The sequence below is a fragment of the Ambystoma mexicanum genome, chromosome 8 (assembly GCF_040938575.1).
Source record: "Ambystoma mexicanum isolate Mex_15411 chromosome 8, UKY_AmexF1_1, whole genome shotgun sequence".
NCBI classification, from domain to species: domain Eukaryota; kingdom Metazoa; phylum Chordata; class Amphibia; order Caudata; family Ambystomatidae; genus Ambystoma; species Ambystoma mexicanum.
The window spans coordinates 642,160,414-642,180,226 of record NC_090929.1 but is presented as its reverse complement, the minus strand read 5'-3'; positions in this window follow the sequence as shown (position 1 = coordinate 642,180,226).

The window sequence follows — 19,813 nt, the reverse complement described above, 5'->3', positions numbered from 1 at the left end:
TTCCAGGTGAGCCACTTATGCAGGAAAAAGACTTCCTGTCAGCATCCTTTAGAATGCATCATTAATGAACTCCAACAGGTAAAATGGCAGCCAATCTACACAGCCTTGATGGGTGCTGCCACTGCCAGTTAAAAGGGGAGGAAACACGTATATATAAGTAAAGTCCTGAAGTCAGCAGCCTACAATGGTTTCTTCTGGCGTAAAGCAGTTGCTAGGGGCAGGGGTGGACTGGGCACCAAAAGAGGCCCTGGAAATCATTTTCAAAGTACCCCCATATGACACATTTTGAGCAAGCCCAACCCTTTTCCTATGAGAACATTTGGAAATACCTTCACAAAAGAGGCCAAGGGTGCAGAGGCCTACCGGGAAATCTCCAGAGTTTCCTGCAGGCCAGTCCACCCCTAGCGAGGGGTGGACTGTGACACTTCACATCGGAGATTCAATTGTGCCTTGAAAATCAGGTGCATTTTTGTGATGCTCATGATAGAATCTTTGCAATACGTTTGCTAATTTGCTTGTTTTTATGTGGCACTACTTGTTCAATCCTTGTACAATGCAAGAATTTGCGGAAAATAGCAACAAAACTCCTTGTCCATTCCACACACACTCCTCACCATACAGAATGCCCGCAATAATTGCATGAACAGTACAAACGCATACAAGTGCTCCACAGTCTCAAAATAGCACCAGCATTCACTTGCACCACGGAATCTGGGCCTGCGTCTCCTGTCTGGAAAGACGGCTTAGATGTAGCCATTTGGACTGGAAAGCATTGTCCCAGTTGCCGTCCATCTCTTCTTGTACCCATGGCAAGGTTCCTTGACCAGTGTGAAAATGAGGGGCAATGTGTGGAAGCCCTGTTTTGCATCTCTGGCTAAGTCGAAGGGCTCTCAAGAAAGAACCATTCACTCCAACACATAGAGGGATTCTGGTTACTTCTAGTATCACCTTGAGGAGGTATTCCCCAAACTCACATTCTCTCAATACCATTACCGTAAAGCTTTCGTCCAACTAATCAAATGCTTTCTCTGCAACAAGCATTAGACAAAGGTCCAATTTCAGAGCTGCCCTGTAGATCTTATTAGTGACAATTGGGACTGATTCTATTGATTGGTGTGTCAACCAGAAACAAAGACAGATTGGTGAGAGTTCATTAGATTAAGAAAGGCTTCCTCTAAACGGTCTCTTAAAATTGTAGTGTACAATTTCACTTCGATATTAATAATTTTATTTAAGCTGAAACTTTATTCTATAATATTTGCTTGTTTTTCTTCTTTCTTTACTTTTCCTTTTCCTTCTCTTTTCTCTTTTTTCCTCTTTTAGAACTTAGTATACATTTTGTATGAATTTTGTATTTTGTGAAAAGTCATATATTGACAAAATCGCAAATAAATAAAATATGAATCATACCCATGTGCCTATTACAGGGGCACAGTTTGGTTTCTTGCTTCTGGTTTGGGCACCAAAGTGATGAAGGATTCTGTCATACTTTCTGTGATGTGACGACGGGTACAGAAATGATTCCTCAAACCAGCCCGGGGTTTAGCCAACCACCTCTAAAGGTGTCTAGTACAGCCATCTGGTCTCTGGGTTTTCTTAGATTTTAATTTCTTAACTGCATTAAGGAATTGTTCCTTAGAAATTGGAAGGTCTCTTATCTAATTCCTCGTTTAGAATGTCTCATAATCTAGATTAGGGGGTTCTCTCAAGATACCTGTCCTATGCTATCGTTTGTGATCTTTTGAAATATTCAAATTCTCTCATCCTTTATTTTTCACTGCTTAATACTGTTTCATTTACTGTATGTTTAGATGTATGTACTGTACTTTAGATGAATGTTGCACTTTGAGTTTCCAAGCTCCTACCTGGAGCTCAACCTGACAAAGCCAACATTCATACTCCTTCAAAATCTCACACAGGATGCCCCAGGAAAGTATTGGTGGATTGAGAAGAGGCGCGATGGATTCACACCTCAACTCCCACCCAGTGAAATATCGCTCAGCTATACTTTCTGCTGTGACCGACTCACTCAAATGCACATCAACAACACAACACAAACAGCATGATGCCAGATCATGCCCCATCACAAAGTCAAGCCTTCCATCCCCGCCCAGGGTTTCAGAATAGTTGTCCAAGATCTGGTCATCTGCATGCTGGATGAAGGCAGTGCCCTACTCACCCGAATCCCAGATGCCAAACCCTGGGCCCTCTCATCATCGTAGGATGAAGAACATTTGACCACATGACCCCATCCTCAAGGAACTGCACTATCACTTAAAGCTGACATAATGTTCAAGACAGCCTGTATCAGCTACAAAGCAGTCACACACAAAACAGTACTTTACCTGGCCGATCAACTCCCCATTTCCAAAGACCAACACACTGCCAGAAGCCATGAGATAGCCGGACTTTAAAGAAAGAACAGCAAGAGAGAACACACTGGGTAAGAGGACTTTCCCTGCCATCGGCCCTGTTCCTGAAAAACGTTTTCAATGCAGATAAGACTGTCCCCATCCTACCATTCAGGACGGATCTGACGACCCCACTCTTCAAAGACCATCCCACCAATCACTAATCCCTCAACTCAGGCTAATTTCTCAGTGGCCAGAGCTCACTCTCTCCCCTCCTTCCCATATGTATTCCAGCTACCTATTTTTCCTGCATCCTTCCTGTAACGCCCTGGGTGAGTTCACTATATGCCATGCTTTGTTACTGCCTAACTAGCTTTGTGCTTGATAATTCCCATTCATGCCCATAATGTACATGAGAAAAATATTTATATAATCAAGGTCATCTGGGTGCATCATCTCCAACCGTCCACAAATTCTGTATAGCTTGTCCTGGATTTCAATTTAGCAGAAACAGCTGCTGCCATAATTGGGTGAACTGTAGTAGAAGAACAGTTGCTACTGGGGTCTTAAATAAGGTTGAGGTCTCCTGCCGCACTGAGCTTCCTCCCCCACGTATTTCTCATTGACATCTAACAATTGAAATTTAAAAAAATATCCTGCCATTAATTGGGCACAATATCAGTGAAAGCCCTTAATATTTATTTATTTATTTATTTATGTATTTATTTATTCATTGAGCATTTGTTAGTCACCTATACAACAAGATAGCGTTTCTAGGTGCCACAAGACAGAGTGGGGAGAGAACAAGGGGGGTAAATAATAATGGAAAAAAAACAGTTAATATACAATCGTGGGCCTACTAAGCCTTGTTATATTTGGACATGCAAGTGCAGTGAAGAGAAGTGCAGGAGATGGGGAAAGGAGTGGAAGAGCTTGCCAAGTACTAGGGCAGATGAATCGCAGAGGGAAGTGGTTGGGGGGTACTGGTGTTGACTGGGCAGGGGCCTGATAACTTGTGAGTCCAGGCCACCAGTCACAGTGGCAATGGGGTGATTAGCAGGGAAGGGAAAAAGGGAAAGAGGTAGAGAAAAGCAGGGGTTTGAGAATTTTCCAGAATTTACGGAGGTCCGGCTCAAGTCTGAGAGGGGCAGGGAGGCTGTTCCAAAGAGATGCACTAGCCGAAGAGCGAGAAATGCCCCTCACTCTCTGCTTGGAGAAGCAGAGAGTTGGAGTTAGAGGAGCGGAGGGCTCTAGCAGAGAAGTATTTAGGGGGTAAAAGTTGGAGATAGCGTGGTCTCAATCCCCAGAAAGCCTTGTGCATAATGCAAAGGCTCTCGAATTTGATCCTTGTGGTCACCGGGAGCCAGTGGAGAGATCTAAGGGCTGGAGTGATACAGTCCCTGGGCTTGTGGCCAAGGATAAGTCTTGCAGCCCTATTCTCTATTAGCTGAAGGGGCATATGGAGGAAAGGGGGAGATTGAGGAAGAGGCTGTTGCAGAAGTCCAGCTTAGAGAGGACCAGAGCTGTGGATACATTAAACTTCTGGGGAAAGGTGAAGAAAGGGAGAGAATGCCTCTAAAGAGGTGAACCTGGAAGTGGTCATTCATGGCAAGGTGCAAGATGGGAGGGGTGAAGGAGAGCGAGGAGTTGAACATGACCCCAATGTTTTTGGCCTCACATGAAGGTGAGGGTAGAGGCCCAAGGAAGGCAGCCAGAGGGTAGGATGGATTCAGGGCGTAGGTGTGCCAATGCGAAGGATCTCTGTCTTTCTGGCATTAAATCAGAGGTCGTTAGCTACACACCATGCCGGGAAAACAGTCAGACAACCGGGGATGTAAAGAGGAGGAAGAAAATGTAGCAGAAGGAAGTTTGAAGGAAAGCTGTGTGCCATCAGCACTACACTGGAAATGAGGAGAGAAGAAGGAGATCAAGTGTGCAAGAGGGGTGAGATAGATATTGAAGAGCCAAGGCTATAGGATAGAGCCCCGAGGGACGCTGCAGGTAGACATTGAGGTGGTGGAGGAGAAAGGACCCAGCTGCAACTGGCAAGGGCGGTTAGTGAGGAAAGAGGTCAGCCAGTTCAGTGCACAGTCTGTGATGCCGAGGGTATCACAAAGCCATTTTATGAATACAGAATGGTTGACCTTGTCAAAGACAGAGGAGAGATCGAGGAGAAAGAGAACAGCAGGAGAGTTAGTCTCAAGATTTGTGAGCATGTCTTCACAGGTATTCTGGAGAGCAGTTTCCGTGCCTCTAGACTCCCGGAATCCAGATTATGGTTGAGGAGGCAACCAACATGTTCAGTATGAAGATGAGTTGGCGAGGGATAACTTCTCCAAGAGTTTACCCAGAAAGGAAATAGGGTGGTAGTTAGCTGGGCAGGAGGGGTCAGCAACCAGCTTTTTTAGGAGAGGGTGCACAAGGGAGTGCTTGAGTGATATGATATGATAGTTCATTTATATAGCACCTATGCACAATGTGCTTCAAAGCGCTTCAAGGCAAGGGAGGGAACACGGGAAAATACAATGACATTCTTACAGGCCATGAACAGAAATTAACTATCGTACTCAGGCTGACAACATTTCAAATAGTGCAAGAGCTAAGACTTAGATAAGGAACGGAGGGGGAGAGTGAGAAGGAAATGGAAACAGACAGGCGACTATTGTAGTAGGCCTGTCGACATATCAGATAGTGCTGGGGGAAACAAGTAAGGGGTCAGGGGAGGAGACAGACGAGGTTGCTATCATACTAGGCCCAGGGATAATTCTGATAGAGTAAGTGCATAGAAGAAAGTAAGGGAAGGAGGGGATGAGATAGGAAAAGTGAGAAAGGGAGAGGAGGAGAGAACAGAGAGTAAGCAGTCAAAAAGAGTGGAGAAGAAAGAGGGGAGAGCAAATACAATTGCAGAAGTCAGTAGTAACACATAATGTTGCAAGCCTGGATACAAGCTAAAGATGGGAACAGCATGATTCGGGCCACCAGGAGAAAGTGTGACACACCGTGAATCAATGAAGTCCATAAAAGTCAAATCCAGCATTATCCACAAGACGGTGATGGTGAAACCAGAATGTATCAGGACAGACTCCTGCAGAAGTAGGGCGTAGGGGAGCAGGGTAGAAGAATCAAGCAAAACAGGCAACACCTTTGTGTGAGTTGGGGGGGGCACAAAGGAACATCACGAGTGGACCAAAGAGGTGGGGATGGCCTGTGGGGACAGAGGGAGTAAACACATGTTGGTGCATGCTTACCTGCTGTCTGAGCAGGGGTTCGGGCCCTGGATCCTCCTGAACCAAATAGGTTGAAACAGAAATTGACCTTTTCTTCATCTACCCTTCGCTTCGGACGCCCGGGCGGCAGGCACCCTTGATCTAAGAGTTAAGAGCAGGAAGGAAGAGGCAGGGCTAAGAAGGTGGGCGGTGCTTAGGCCAGGTGACCAAGATCCACTTGCACCTGCCCCATCTGCAAACGAAAAGAGGCTGGAGGGCTCCTTAAGTAGGGAAAATAGCAGCAACCAGGAAGGCACCAGGTGGGCGGGGCTTGCTAAGTGGGGAAAAAGAGCGGCAACCAGGAAGCCACCAGGTGGTCGGGGCTTGCTAAGTGGGGAAAAAGAGCAGCAACCAGGAAGGTACCAGGTGGGCGGGGCTTGCTAAGTGGGGAAAAAGAGTGGCAACCAGGCAGGCACCAGGTGGGCAGTGCCTAGGCCAGGTGACCAAGACCCACTTGCACCTGCTCCCCATCTGCAAAGGAAAAGAGGCTGGAGGGCTCCTTAAGTAGGGAAAAAGAGCAGTAACCAGGAAGGTACCAGGTGGGTGGGGCTTGCTAAGTGGGTAAAAAAGAGCGGCAATCAGGAAGGCACCAGGTGGGGTGCTTAGGCCAAGTGACCAAGATCCACTTGCACCTGCTCCCCATCTGCAAAGGAAAAGAGGATAGAGGGAAAGAGACAGTGATAAAGGAGTGGTTACAGAAATCAGCAAGAGCCGGGGAAAGAGCATAGATGTTGTCCTTAATCGTGCTAGAAGAGCAGGGGAGCACATGTTTGGATGAGACCTTCATAGAGTGGACAGCTCTAGATACCTCATCAGGTGTTGTAGGCAGGAGGGAGGAGAGTGGGGGGTTAAGTGTAGGGAGTACGCCTGAGTGGGTCGAACTGGAGTGAAGAATATTGAGAGTGTCTCAGAGTTCACAGAACAGTGTGGTGGCTGATTCAGGAGAGTCGAGGTGGATATTGAAGTCACTGAGGATGAGTTTGGAGGAAGAGGTCAAGAGGGAGAAGGTGAGATTGGCCCATTCAGAGAGGAAGAGAGAGATAGGGCCAGGGGGCCTGTAGATGGTAGCGAACGTGAGTGAGAGAGTAGGACAGGCCCCGAGCCTGCAGACAAGGCTTTCAAAAGAGGAGTAGATTCGAGTAGGTATGATAGAAGCAGGGACCCACTTAATATTTAGATAGCTACCCTCTGTTTCTGGCATTTACATTGTCAACCACCATTGGAAACCTCTTGCAAAGCACAATTGCTGACTTCACTACCATAACCTTCTGCCTGCTTCTCCTCGCATTCACAGCACAAATAAGGCATGAAGACCCCAACTTAATTAGCATTTAATAATGTATAAGTAGGTTTCATTTATAACAAGGGTTGTATTGCATATACAAAAGGGATTTATAAACGTTAGACATGTGTAAAATATTTCAATTCATACAATTCTTTCGTTTAGATTGAGAATATGACTTGTTTTTAAAGACAAAGATTAACATGTGTTTAAATAGTTTTGATCAGGATTGTGGACTGGGACACATTTTACAGTAGTTCGACAACGATTTTTAAAGGAATTTCAAAACATAATTTGGGTATAATTATGTGGGTGAATTCTCGCAGGTTGCTGTTCCCGATTTTTTTAATACACTTAGACTGACTAATTTACAGAAACTTTTTTACTTTGAATATTTTATTATAGATTTTGCCACTGCTATTCAATACGTTCAGTTATTCTAAATACATGAAAGAAACCAATGTGTCATAAATATGCATTCATCCTTTTACACCATTTAAGCATTTAGCATTTTCCTGATATTATTTCTAAATTATGTCGGATATCATCTGATCCCATGGTCACATGTAGAAATAACATTACTTTTCTGATGCTATTACCGTGACTGGCAACTGTTTCACGTTTGCTGGGAAATATTTTTACTCAAGATACACAGTGGGCCTCATTACGACCCTGGCGGTAGGGGGTTAACGGGGCCGTAGAGATGCCGGCTCTGTTAACTCCCTACCAGCTCATTACGAGGTCTCCTTGCGGGACCCGGTAAGGATGCCTGGTAAAACCAGGCGTCCTTAGCGGGTCCCGCGAGGAGACCAGGATGCAAACAACGGGCCCATTATTAACGGGCCCGTTGTTTGCATCCTCCCCATTCCCATTGAGCCCTATGGGGGCTCGAATGGGAATGGGGATGTACTGTGTCCGGGTTCCCTGAATGGGGAAATACCGGGCCCTCCAAGGTCAGAATGGCCCGGTATTTCGCCATTCAGCGAACCCGGACCCGGTACCCGGAATGGGGGTAGCCTGAGCGGCATGGCTACCGCCCATGTCGTAATGAGGCCCAGTTTGTCAAAAATACAAACAAATTCATGAATTACTATATACATCATTAATGTGGGGTCATTAAAACTGCTTATGCACCATATATATTTGTATGTATATGCTAACCCACCGAATAGTTACTCCAAAGCTGAATATTTCAGTTAATGTGTGTTGGTAAAAATGTTCACATATTTCAGGTGCCTAGTAACATTACCATTTTACCCTCAATCATTTGTCCAATAGGTAATCTGTAATCAATTTGGTTATATTTGTTTCATTAATCATTGATAAATCATTGTAAATGTATCTCATATGATCTTTTTATTATTTAGATTCTGGTATGTATTAGTTCAAGCTATGTCTTGAAAGAAATCTTTGAATGGATTCATGACGCTGGACTGTAGTGACTCTGTAGTTGTATATACTGCATGTAAAAATAGTGAAAAGGTGTTTTTTATATTTGCTACTGTGTACGTTTTGAAAGTTATTTAAGTGTGATAGTTTGTATATACTATGAAAGAGGTTATGGTATGGTAGGTGTGGTATTGTTTTTTTTATAAAGCACCTATACACAGACAAGTGTTTCAAAGTGCTCAAGGAGGGTGGGGACATGAGGAAAAACATCAGTCGTTCAGAACCCCTGAAATTCTGGGACGATACAAGTCTGCAATGACAGAGTAAGTGTGTAAAACAAATTTGACAATTTGAGATACAGCAAACAGGCTTTACGGCTTACCTATTCTGAAGTGTGGCTGCATGATAGCCGCTCATGTTTCAAGTCTCAGTTTGGCCTTTGTTAACTACTGTCACTGCCATCAGCCATGCTTTTTTTATCAGTAAGATCCATATAAACATGGAAATAAGGCAACGTTCTCGAAAGTTAACAGCTATGTTTGGTTTGGCCTTATTTTCTTGATCTCAGATAAAAGTGATACTCTAAATGTAAAATGCCACATGCATGCATGTACTTCCTTCCTTTAAACTCAATTAAAATGTTTTCATTTGTGTGTAAAAGAAACAGAATCTTCATTTGTACTGTTCATTCAATTGATACTTTGATGCACCTAATCATTGTGAACATTGAAATAACATAGTCCTCACTAATTAAAAAACATGTTTGTTTTTTTGTTATAGTTGTAAGGACATAACATATTCACGTGACTAATTAGCGACTGGAACAGTTTTAACAGGAAATGCAATAATATATTAATATATGGTCATTAGCCCTCTATCTCTAACAAATTTATTGTATTCGCTTGTAAGAATGACTGAATCTTTCCATGGAAAAGTATTACAGAACATGAGACATGTAGTGAGTTGTATAGCTTTAGTTATTGAGACCTTATTGGAATGTGTCGATCAATACTCGATTCCCATGCTTTTGGAACTCTCTTTTGACATCAAGGAGACTTTGAATATTCTGAAACAAATGCAACAAATAGAGTGGAAATGAAATGGCACTATTATTTTGTTAGATTAGATCTAACATCACTGTATACCCGAATAGATCACATGTTACAAAACATAAAAAACATTTTCATGCCAAGAAATTAGCCTCTTGCCATGAGGAAATACAGACGATGTTGGAAATGATGGTCATTACCCTTAAACAATATATGTTCATGTTAAATGGAGCTATTGGCTAAAAAATTCAGCAGGTCGTCATGGGGGCCAACTATGCCCAGTCATTGGTGAATGTATTTATAGTACGAATGTAAGAAATGCACACATTTAAAAAAATAACCAAAATGTGGTGAAATGGACATGTGCTATATAATACATCTTTATGATATTGCATGGTACTGAACAGGACTTACTTGACTAAGCTGACCATTTAATTAACAGTGAATATCAGATTAAATAGACCTTAACATAGAATAAAACAAAATTCTTCTGTTTGGATTGAAAACTTTTAATCTGAAATAATAAAATGTAAACCAAAACATACAGTAAAGAAACCGAAGCAAATTCAATTTTAGAAGAGAAAAGCTGAAATAGAAAAAGTGTGTTGTGAAAATATAGTGGAATTTATCAGAGTCAAATGGAATTGTAGACTAAAAGAACACTAAAATGTAGAGTGTAAGCAACTCATAGTGGCAACAGTAAGGACAGACACAACTGATCACAGTTCAAGGGTGTTTATTGAACAATGAATGCAGTATCGAAAAATGCCTAACCTAAACCTAAATCTAAGATGGAAGCAAGCGTTGACCAACAAATGAAAAACAAGTCAGTCCTAGTTGCGTTGTGTCAAATCAAAGGGCCTATACTAAAAACAAATATTGCCAAATCCTTACAACTAATTACAGAAACAGTGTGGGATAGGGTTCCAATAAAGAAAGAAGTGTTCTCAAATCATAAGTCAGGATGTGATTACCAGGGGGGGTTTAGTTTCCCACGTTTTCAGCACTGAACAAGTTGGCACCTTGGAGCACAGCACACGCTGGACCTTTCCCAGCACGAGCCGACAGTTCTGCATCAGCTGTCAGGTTGTTCGAGGGCCAAGTCTCTTTTCAATAAAAAGTTTCTCGCCTTCGAGGCCTGATATAGCCAATAAACAAACAAACACAAAGTTCCTGATGTAGCCATCAAACAAACAAACAAACAAACACAAAGTTCTGCTTCACGTATACCTTGGGTGATGGTTTCACCCCTAGTTCCCCCTCTTCCGGGCGTAGACCCTTCACAAAATCGTATTCACCAGTTCCTTTTCAATGCACTTTGGGTGACAACTTGCCACCCTGGATCTCCCTCTTTTGGGCTCGGACTCCTTTCAGACGTTTGCCTCCCTCCTTCAGGTTCTCTGTGGCTTTTCTTACCTTCACAAATCTTAATGTCTTTTTAAACAGTTCTTCGGGTGTTGACCCTTTTGTCTTTTTCTCTCTGCCGGGTTCACTCTCGATGACTTTTACAACACACTGTTCATATGTTTATTTCACCAAACGGGACTCATTTCCCTTAGCTTCACAGTCATCTGTTGGTCATAGATTTTCAACGGTACAGAGGATTTAACAAGACCCCTGTATGACCACTTTCAACTCTCCTTGCCTCTTCCCAAGGGCTTCTGGTTACATTAGTCTTTCTACCACCGGGTAATCAGCCAGAATAATCCTGCCTGAGCACCCATTGGGTGCCAGCCTTCTCTGTTGCTGGTTTTCCCCCTCTTTAGCTTTTCAAAGTTTAATTTAGCCGTTGACTATTTATCGTTCAACACAGTTTGGTTTCTTATCGCTTTTCCCTCGACTCACCGGCTGTGATGAACTGCTTGGCTTTCTTCTCCTTTGAGTAAAGGTTGGTACCACAGAGACTTGCGTCTCTCTCCTACTTGATTATCAGCGGAGGAGGTTCTCATGTACTGTAGACATCTGCTGCACACACGTTGGCTATTGTTCACGGACCTATGTTTCCATCTGCAGAGGTTTCACAGGCCTTGATCGGAAAGAGAAAGGTCACTTCTCTCCTTGTCACCCTCTCAGTATTTACCGTTTTCGCCTCCTCTTGAACTGCTGTGCTGAGTTAGCTCTCACGTTGTGCGGCCTGCCTTGCTCGTCCTCTGCTCTCGTGCTCCACCTTTTATCCCTGTGGGGAAGGGAAAGGGCTGTCAGGTGTGTGTAATTCTGCTCAATTGCCTGACTTTGCCTGACCCTTGTATTGGGACATGTCAGGTAAACAGCTCTGTTGGTTAGTCTGTTGTCTTTCGTGTTGCATGAAAGGGTTCATGTCGGAAAGGGGGGACAGATTTTTGGAATATCCTACATAGCAGGATGGGGAAAGGTGTTGAAAGAAGGGGGATACAGCATCTCACCCATCAGTGACCCATTCCTACTCCCCAAGGACCCCCATCCAGATGATCCTCCTTCACTGGTCCATCTCCAGGAACTGGATCCAATAGCGATGGCCGTGTTTTGGCCACCTGGATGACTTATCTCCGGGGACTGGCTAGGGAGACACCTTCAGGTTTCAGAAAATCTAATTTGGAAAATGTTCCAAAAAAGAAGTCATGACAACCAATTGATAAATAAGGACATTCATGAATGACATTTGGTATTAAGAACTAATTTATTCGTTCTGAGGGAACACAGTGCAAGAAATAGAATTATTTTTAATTTTTTAAAATTTTATTTAGCTGAAGAATCAGCCTTTCAAAAAAAAATAATACAGTACAATACAATACAACTATTTCATTTCATTCCATTTCCTATTTACAATAGCTCATTAAATGGCATGTTTACATCACATTGTTTCTTCATCTTTACATTCTAGATCACCAATGGGGTGCCAAAAAACGATTAAAAAACAAACATAAGCAAATTAAACCCATAACCTACTCAATATCAATCATGAAGAAAAGTTACCTTCTCAGCTCAAACTAAACCGTATTCAAATTTTTGCCTAAGCTGCATCCAGATTTGTGATTTTACATATTTCACAAAATGCAGGTAAGTTATAGCAGCAAAATCAATTCCAAACAAATCATATGCATAAAGTATATAATTTGGGCTGCTCCAGCAAGTTCAAAGCTTACATGAAAATTACCATAACTACATTCATTCTTGAGTTTGTGCTGTTATAAAGCAAATCCCAGAATATGTCCAACATTCGATACTAAGAAGCATAGATTTGAAAAGCTTTACTCTCATTGGTGATAGTACCGGGCCTTCAGCAATCAGATGCTTCAACGTTACAATTTTTGTGATATCAGAGCAAAAACGGTAATAGTTGACATTACTAAGATTTATAGCAAACATATGATCTCTCTAGTGTAACACAGGTTAAATCTAAGTCTCATATACAGAGATCTGCGTTTAGGGTCTGGAAATTTGGTCATATATTGTTCTGTTACACCTAATTTTTTTAGTGCAAAAGGTTGGACATTGAATAAATTAAGTAGCTGACACCTCTCCCTTGTCTGGATCCAATCGTGTAACCAGAGTTTTTTAACCATATTTGGGTTAGTATTCAAGGTACTTTCCGATGCCTCTATTTGTTCTAAGATGTTCTTAGCGCTCGCTTTCCATGCCATCATCTTAGTATGGTGGGTAGCTAGTGCATATTTATACAGTGAAAATTGAAGGTGAATTTTTGATCATTAAGTATTTCCTATAAAGACAGAACAGCTTCCAACAATATACTGCATACAAAGAGCTTGCACCCATTTCATGCCGAATTGGACACATAGAAACCCCCTGAGGTAGACCCAGGCTAGCCCTCCAAAAGCAAGCTTCCAACTTCTGCCAAAAGGACTCGGTTACGCAATCTCTTGTCTCAGAGCCATAGGTGAGAATAGGTATTACCTTTTTTTTTAAAAAGGTAATTCCAGGCGAGAGTGAAAATTAACCGTATAGCCACTGAATAATATGCACCTGCGCAATACCTGTCTTCCATTTTCGATCAAGATCCAAGAAATAAGGGAGATCGCCGGGATGATTACTCAGAATTACACCTAAGTACTTATATTCCCATACTACCTCAAGTTTATTACTCTGCAGGAGCCAAGAGAATGCCTTCCGCATTCCTCTGCGGGTTGCGTCCCACACCATTATCTTACACCTGGACTGATTAATTGTCAGAAGTTTCTTCTCAACATAAAGTCCTAGCTGTGAAAGAAGAGAACTCATCCCCCTGGGAGTCTAGCCAACAGCACAAGGTCGTCGACGTAGAACAACCAGGGGACTGAAACCTCACCGAGCTTCGGAGAGTCGGAGACGAGGCCACTAAAATCCTGGGGCATATCGGAAACCGATTGTATAATGAGGTATGATCAAAATAGCAGACTAAGCAGAGGTGATCCTTGCAAGCTCCGGACCCCAGTAGTGCACCTCCCTCCATCCACCTCCCAACCCCTGAGAGGAAGGTGTGTCCCTCAGATATACCCTTCTGGCAAAGGACTCCAAACCGACTGCTGAGGTAGTGCCAGTGAGTTTCACAGATAGCAGGAAGGAGACATGCACAGAAATTTGATTGGTTGGGAGGCCCGGTTCTGATGGTGGCAACATAGGGGCTTGCTGGTGTGTTAGAACTGTGACCAAATGAAGAACATACCTGCCCTGTGATCCCTGGTGGCTAAGTGATTGAGCAGCCTATCTGACCTTCTGAGTTGCTGAAGATGTTGCTTCAATGAGACATCACGTGTAGGTCTCACAGAAAAAAGCTAGTGTGAACCTGGACCCTGGGGTAAAAGGTGTCAAGCTTAGAGCAAAGCAAGATAAATGGCAGGTGGTGTGGAGCCAGAAAGGGAAGGCTGGAACCAGAGACAAGCGGGTATGTGGCCTCTGATGTAGCCTAAGGAGGGCGGTTAATAGTGAGGACAACAGAAGTCCAGAAAAGTAGTGTCTTGGACAAGGTGGAGCTACAGCACCCAGAGCACATTGGAAAGGTGGAAATCATTGGTTGAAAATCAGTAGGAAGTTCCTGTAGGAATAAGTAGTGTGAATTTCAACCATGCAAGAATTTTAGCTGCACCTCCGACTCCTACAGAAGGTATGCCAGTGTACAAATGATGCTGGTGTGGCAGCCTATGTGTGTGGCTTAGCGCTGATGTGAGACACTGATGAGAACGATACAAACCAAAGAAAGGAGTTGGGATTTGGCATAGCATAGCAAAGCATGCTAGAGTAGTGTAGTGTAGTGTAGTGTGGTCCTACCAATAATTAACTTTACTAAATACTAATGTACTTATCTCACTAACTTTAACAAAACTAATGTTGGAGAATATCACTTATTAGAATGTGCAGACTGTGGGTGCAGGGACATTACATCGCAATGCTAGCTCAGAAAATAAAAGCAGATTTGAATGCTGAACGTGATGCTCAGAGCACAATGGGAATGCAGAATTCATTTTGCAAAGACAGCCCATTGTTTGAGCAAGAGGAACAGGAAACTACAGAGGAAGCCACTTTGGAAATTGAATGAAAATGCTACATGCCTTCAGGTGTAGAATGAACGCTGTAGAAAGGTGATTGTCAAGAAGCACAAAGGCTTCTGAAAACTTACTGGGGACTGGCCATACTAGGGAGGTGTTTGATTGATGGAGATGGGTGGGAAGATCTTTTGGGCTCTTTATGTAGGCATAGGCAAAGGGGGACAGAAAGAAAAAGTCCTTAAAAGGAAGAGGAAGAGAAAACAAGGGGACTGCCGAGATAAAGATTGGGAAGACGGACGTTCGAGAGGGAAGAAGAAAAAATTGAAGAGATTCAGGTACTGGTGGCTGGCTGCCTTTGTGTGTGTTGTAAAACTGCAGTGTCAGAGCTGGGCCGGGCAGCACAAGAAGGAGGGTGTTGGGTGACCTTCACTGTACTGCAGCAGCCAACAGTGGCAGAGAGCCTGTGTACTTCGTGGAATAGGTCTCACTGTCAGCAATGCAGACAGAATCACACTGAGCTCTTGCTAAGCATACATGACAAAAGAAAAAAGAAAATACCTAGATAGAGATGATATTCTAATTAGTGAAGTGTCAGATTAGGCACATGGGTAAAAGAAGACCTCATGCCCTCTTCATGCAGTCGAACATAGAGGTTTGTTTTCTGCTTGTGAAAGTATCAAATACATTTAATAGCTGCACAGATAACTACACATCGCCTGCCAAACAGAAAGACAATAAGTAATCTTGCAAAACAAACGGGAGTTTCTGCTGTGCGACATTGGTGCTAAAGCATGGGGAGCTTTAGAGTGTCTATGCATTACTGATCTGTCTATGAACATAACAACTGCATTTTGATAAGCCTCATTTGTACTCCGTCCTATTTTTAGCATGTGTCAAGAGGCACAAAGTCGATGTTTTATGTTTTGCTAAATGAATATAAAAGATAAAAGCCAAAGAGTGTTATTGTGAAAAGCCATGGGTATGGCCTGTCATTGTGTGTGCTGTTTCTTTAATAATAAAAAGGTTAGTGGACCTAGTACTGCCTAGTACTGCACAAGGTTTGGCAATTGTAGCTGAGGGGTCAGATATAAAAGAACATAACACGAACATAACACGCAAATTCCCCATACCTTAGCAAATGAAAATCAGGAAAACACATTGCACGGCTTATTGCATGCTGCAACAGAAAATGAAGTGCCCTAGAGATACAAATACCCCACACAAATTGGTGGAGAATGCAGGCATAAACCTTGGTTTCTTACAATTGCTGGGCATGGCCTGTGTAGTACAGTCATTCTGTGTTGTGCTGGGTGCATTTTCAATTCTTTTTTCTTTTCTTTTTTTTCTGTTTCAATTGCTTCAGGGAAAGCTAGAGAGATTGTGCTATGAGCATTTTGAATTGCATTTCAATTGCTTTAGTGGCATTGTGTGAACACTAGGGCACTCCAAAGATGACAAAGGTTGACAGAGGTTGACATTTCTGATTTTGCAAATATGTAGAGACAAAGCTATACGCACTGACAACATGGTCTTCCAACACTCTGTCGGGTTGTCGAGAATGCATCATTTCTGAGATTGATAAGGACAGTCCAGAGGAACTGTTTAATGAGGGAAATGTGTTACAGATGTGTCTTTCAAGACTTTTTCATTCAGATGATCATAAAGGACACATGCACTAATTTGCCTTGCCTTGAAGAGGTGGTTTAATCTACATAAGTTAGTTATACTGACAGCGAAGGACAATGAGATAATTGCAGGCTTGTGCACAGACCTGGCAGCTATGCGTCAGGAAATGTTACAGTTAGAAGAGAAAGACTGCTGGCTAAGAGTGAAGGGCAGGTCGTACATTTAAAAATGATTTTGGAAGGCATCAGAAAGGATAGAGACCTTGCCTTATCAGAAATACAGGCACTCTGAAAAAGCGGTAGTCAGACATCTAAGGAATTACAGGCACTTGAGGATGCCGTTTTAAGACTGATTGATGAAAATGATAAAAAGTTGGAAGCTATTGATCATTTTAAAATGCAAATTACAGAAATTAGTGAGGTAATGGCTAAGCTAAGAAAAGAAAACTCTACACCGTATAATGAAACACAAGAGCTACATGCACAGTGTTGGGAAATAAGGTGACAACATTTGGGTGTCAGGGGTGTCAGGAGTACAGAGCTGTTTTCCCCCTGTGGGCATCAGGGTACTAGACTTGCTGAGGCTGAATGCAGCCGCAGTCTGGGATGTTTGCTAGCTGATATTCACTCTGCAAGAACTGGCTGCTCTCCAGTACTCAAGGCTGAGTCTACTAACGCAAAGCAGAGAAAGGGGTGTCAAGATGATGCACCGTGCAATGTACTAAAACTCATAAAAAATATTAAAAGCTTCAAATGACCATTCAAAACGATTCAGGTGTAAATATCAAGGAACACTTTGTATATGTTACAGAACGTTTTGTAACTTTGGGCATCCCTAAAGCTCAGTTTTCACGATTTGTCCACCTTACTGTGGACCTTAGTTAGGGAATTTCCCATGAGAAGAATTTGAATGAGAGATTAGGAAACAATTCTCACCATATCGCTCCATACAGATTGCAAAAAAAGCAGCATATAGCATGATGGCTCAGGCAGAGGAATCACCATGCCATTTCTTGCAAAACCTAAAAAGGGCCTTTTCACATTTTATACTAGTTGTGACACAGACTCAGTGGAATTCAAGACTACCTTTTTTATGGATTGCAGCGTGAAATTGTCTCACATCTTGCACATGAGTTCACCCGAAACCAGAATCTCGGATGAATTCTCGAGCAGGCTACTAAGATCTGTGAGGTCATTTCTCATGAGAAAAATTGGGGTAAGAATAAAGAAGCCAAGCAAAAAAGAAACCTAATCTACCCCTGCAGTTTTGGAAATAAAGTCTAGGAAAATGCCCTTGCAGACAGCTTAGATAAAGAGTGACATATCACATAACCAGAGGGGTGTGGCCATGCAAGGGAATGCTGCATCACCCCTAGCCACTGTGATTCAATTCACAAACCCCAGCGAAAGAAGCTCATACATTAGTCCTCTATGTCTTGGTATCTCCCCAAAGGTGGGATTTTGCTATGATATGCTCGGGTCAAATAACACCCAGATTCAGATGTATAACGAGATATACCAGGCATTGGGGGCCTGGATCGGGTTTGACCCTGCCACAATGGTATATGTCAATCAGGCAAGACCAAGGTATGTGGATAGGTTAATTGAAAATGGAAATCAACAAAGGGAACAATTTCAGTCGGATATGAGACAGAATGTGACCTATGGCCCTCGCCGTTATATTCAATCCTCTCCACAGGTTGAAAAATGACAGAGGAAGGTCACCCCACGCTCCACACCGCTTGTGCCACGGGAATTCAGGGGAAACACAAACAAGAATCAGTATCCTGAAAGGAGCCAAAATAGGCCTGTTCAATTTGAATTCAACCAGTACTGGCCTAGAACACAGAATGATGAGTTTAGGGATATGGACAGATTCTAGTGCTTGTCGGTGCAAGTGAAGAGGTTATCTGAGCAGACAAGAAAACAGTGCCGAAGCAGCAGCTGAGTTAGAGTGCAGAATGTCACAAGAGTGGCATTGCACAGAGTAGTGACAAATGACTAGTTAGCCAGGCTCCACACAATGAAAGCACACATGACAATGATTTACCATTAAATGAATGAATCAAATTACCTAGGTACTGAAAATCAAGAAAACAAGTGGATAGTATTGATAAAGGAAATGAAAACGCACAGGGTATGGTTTAATTTGGATTTGAACCAAACTATTCAGTTGTGTAAAGATGAGATAGACAAAAAAGAAATACACAGGAAGAGCCCAAGGAAAAATAAATACAACACAGTTTTAAAAGGCCATGCAACTTGTCAGTAGTAAAATGATAGATGAAAATAGAAAAACAAATTAAAGGGTTTCATTGCCTGACATTTCTAACAGTGCTCATATCAGAAATTAAAATGTTGCAACAGCCAAAGGCAAATGAATCCCCAGAGGAGTATTTCGAGCCACAGATATTCTACGAGGCAGAAATAACAGGTGAGGTATAGGAAATAGGTATGCCTCACACAAAAGATGCTGATGTTCTGCAACACGATGCTTATGAAAATACAAAACATTTGAGCCCCACAGTTGAGGTAAGTGAAAGAGACACAAATGATAGAAAAGAAATGAAAGAGGAATGGGGCGAGATCATCAGTGGTCCCGAGATAGCAGGGGGGGCAGTCAGTGGCAAAGATCCAGATGAATTCTCAAAACCGAAAAATAAACAAGGACATTGAAAAAGAAATGGGCAAAAAATGGGGTAAAATGCTTTGCCTAGCAAGAAGCCAAGCAGGCCTAAAGAAAATAAGTCCTGAAATCAGCAACAATTCACACTTCATGTGCATACTTGAAGAATGTGAGGACAGGTATTAAACCCCAAATTACGATTGAAGAGAAATGTAATACATTTGCAATGGTTGACACTGGCGTGCAGGCAACCACGATGTCAAGGAAATTATTGGACAGCATAAAGGAAGTGAGTCCCCCAGAAGACATACTGAAGTTAAGACAGATTGAAGGCCCTGTGCATAACTTCAATGGATAAGAAATACCAGTGGAAGGCCTTCAATCTGTCTTAACTCCAGTGGAATGTGCCACTGAAGTTGATAGCAAGGTAGGGAAGCAAAGAATGAGACAGGAGTTGGTGGTCACACCCACTGAAAATACCCCATTCCTGTGAGGGACAAATTGCCTTAAGAGACTCTCACCCCTCATTGATGGGGTAAATGGGGCATTGTGGTATTTTGCAAAGAAATCCATGACACCGAAAAAAAGTAATGAGCCAGAGTAGCAGTGTAAAAGAATGTCACACCATTGCTAGAACTGAGAGCAAAGTGCAAGTGTATCTTCGGAATGGCTGTGTGCTTAGTGTCACTGTCATTCTCATGTGCCCGTGTGATATACAAGGAGAAAAGAACAGCACTCTTTAGAGCTTTACTTGGACCACAAGAAA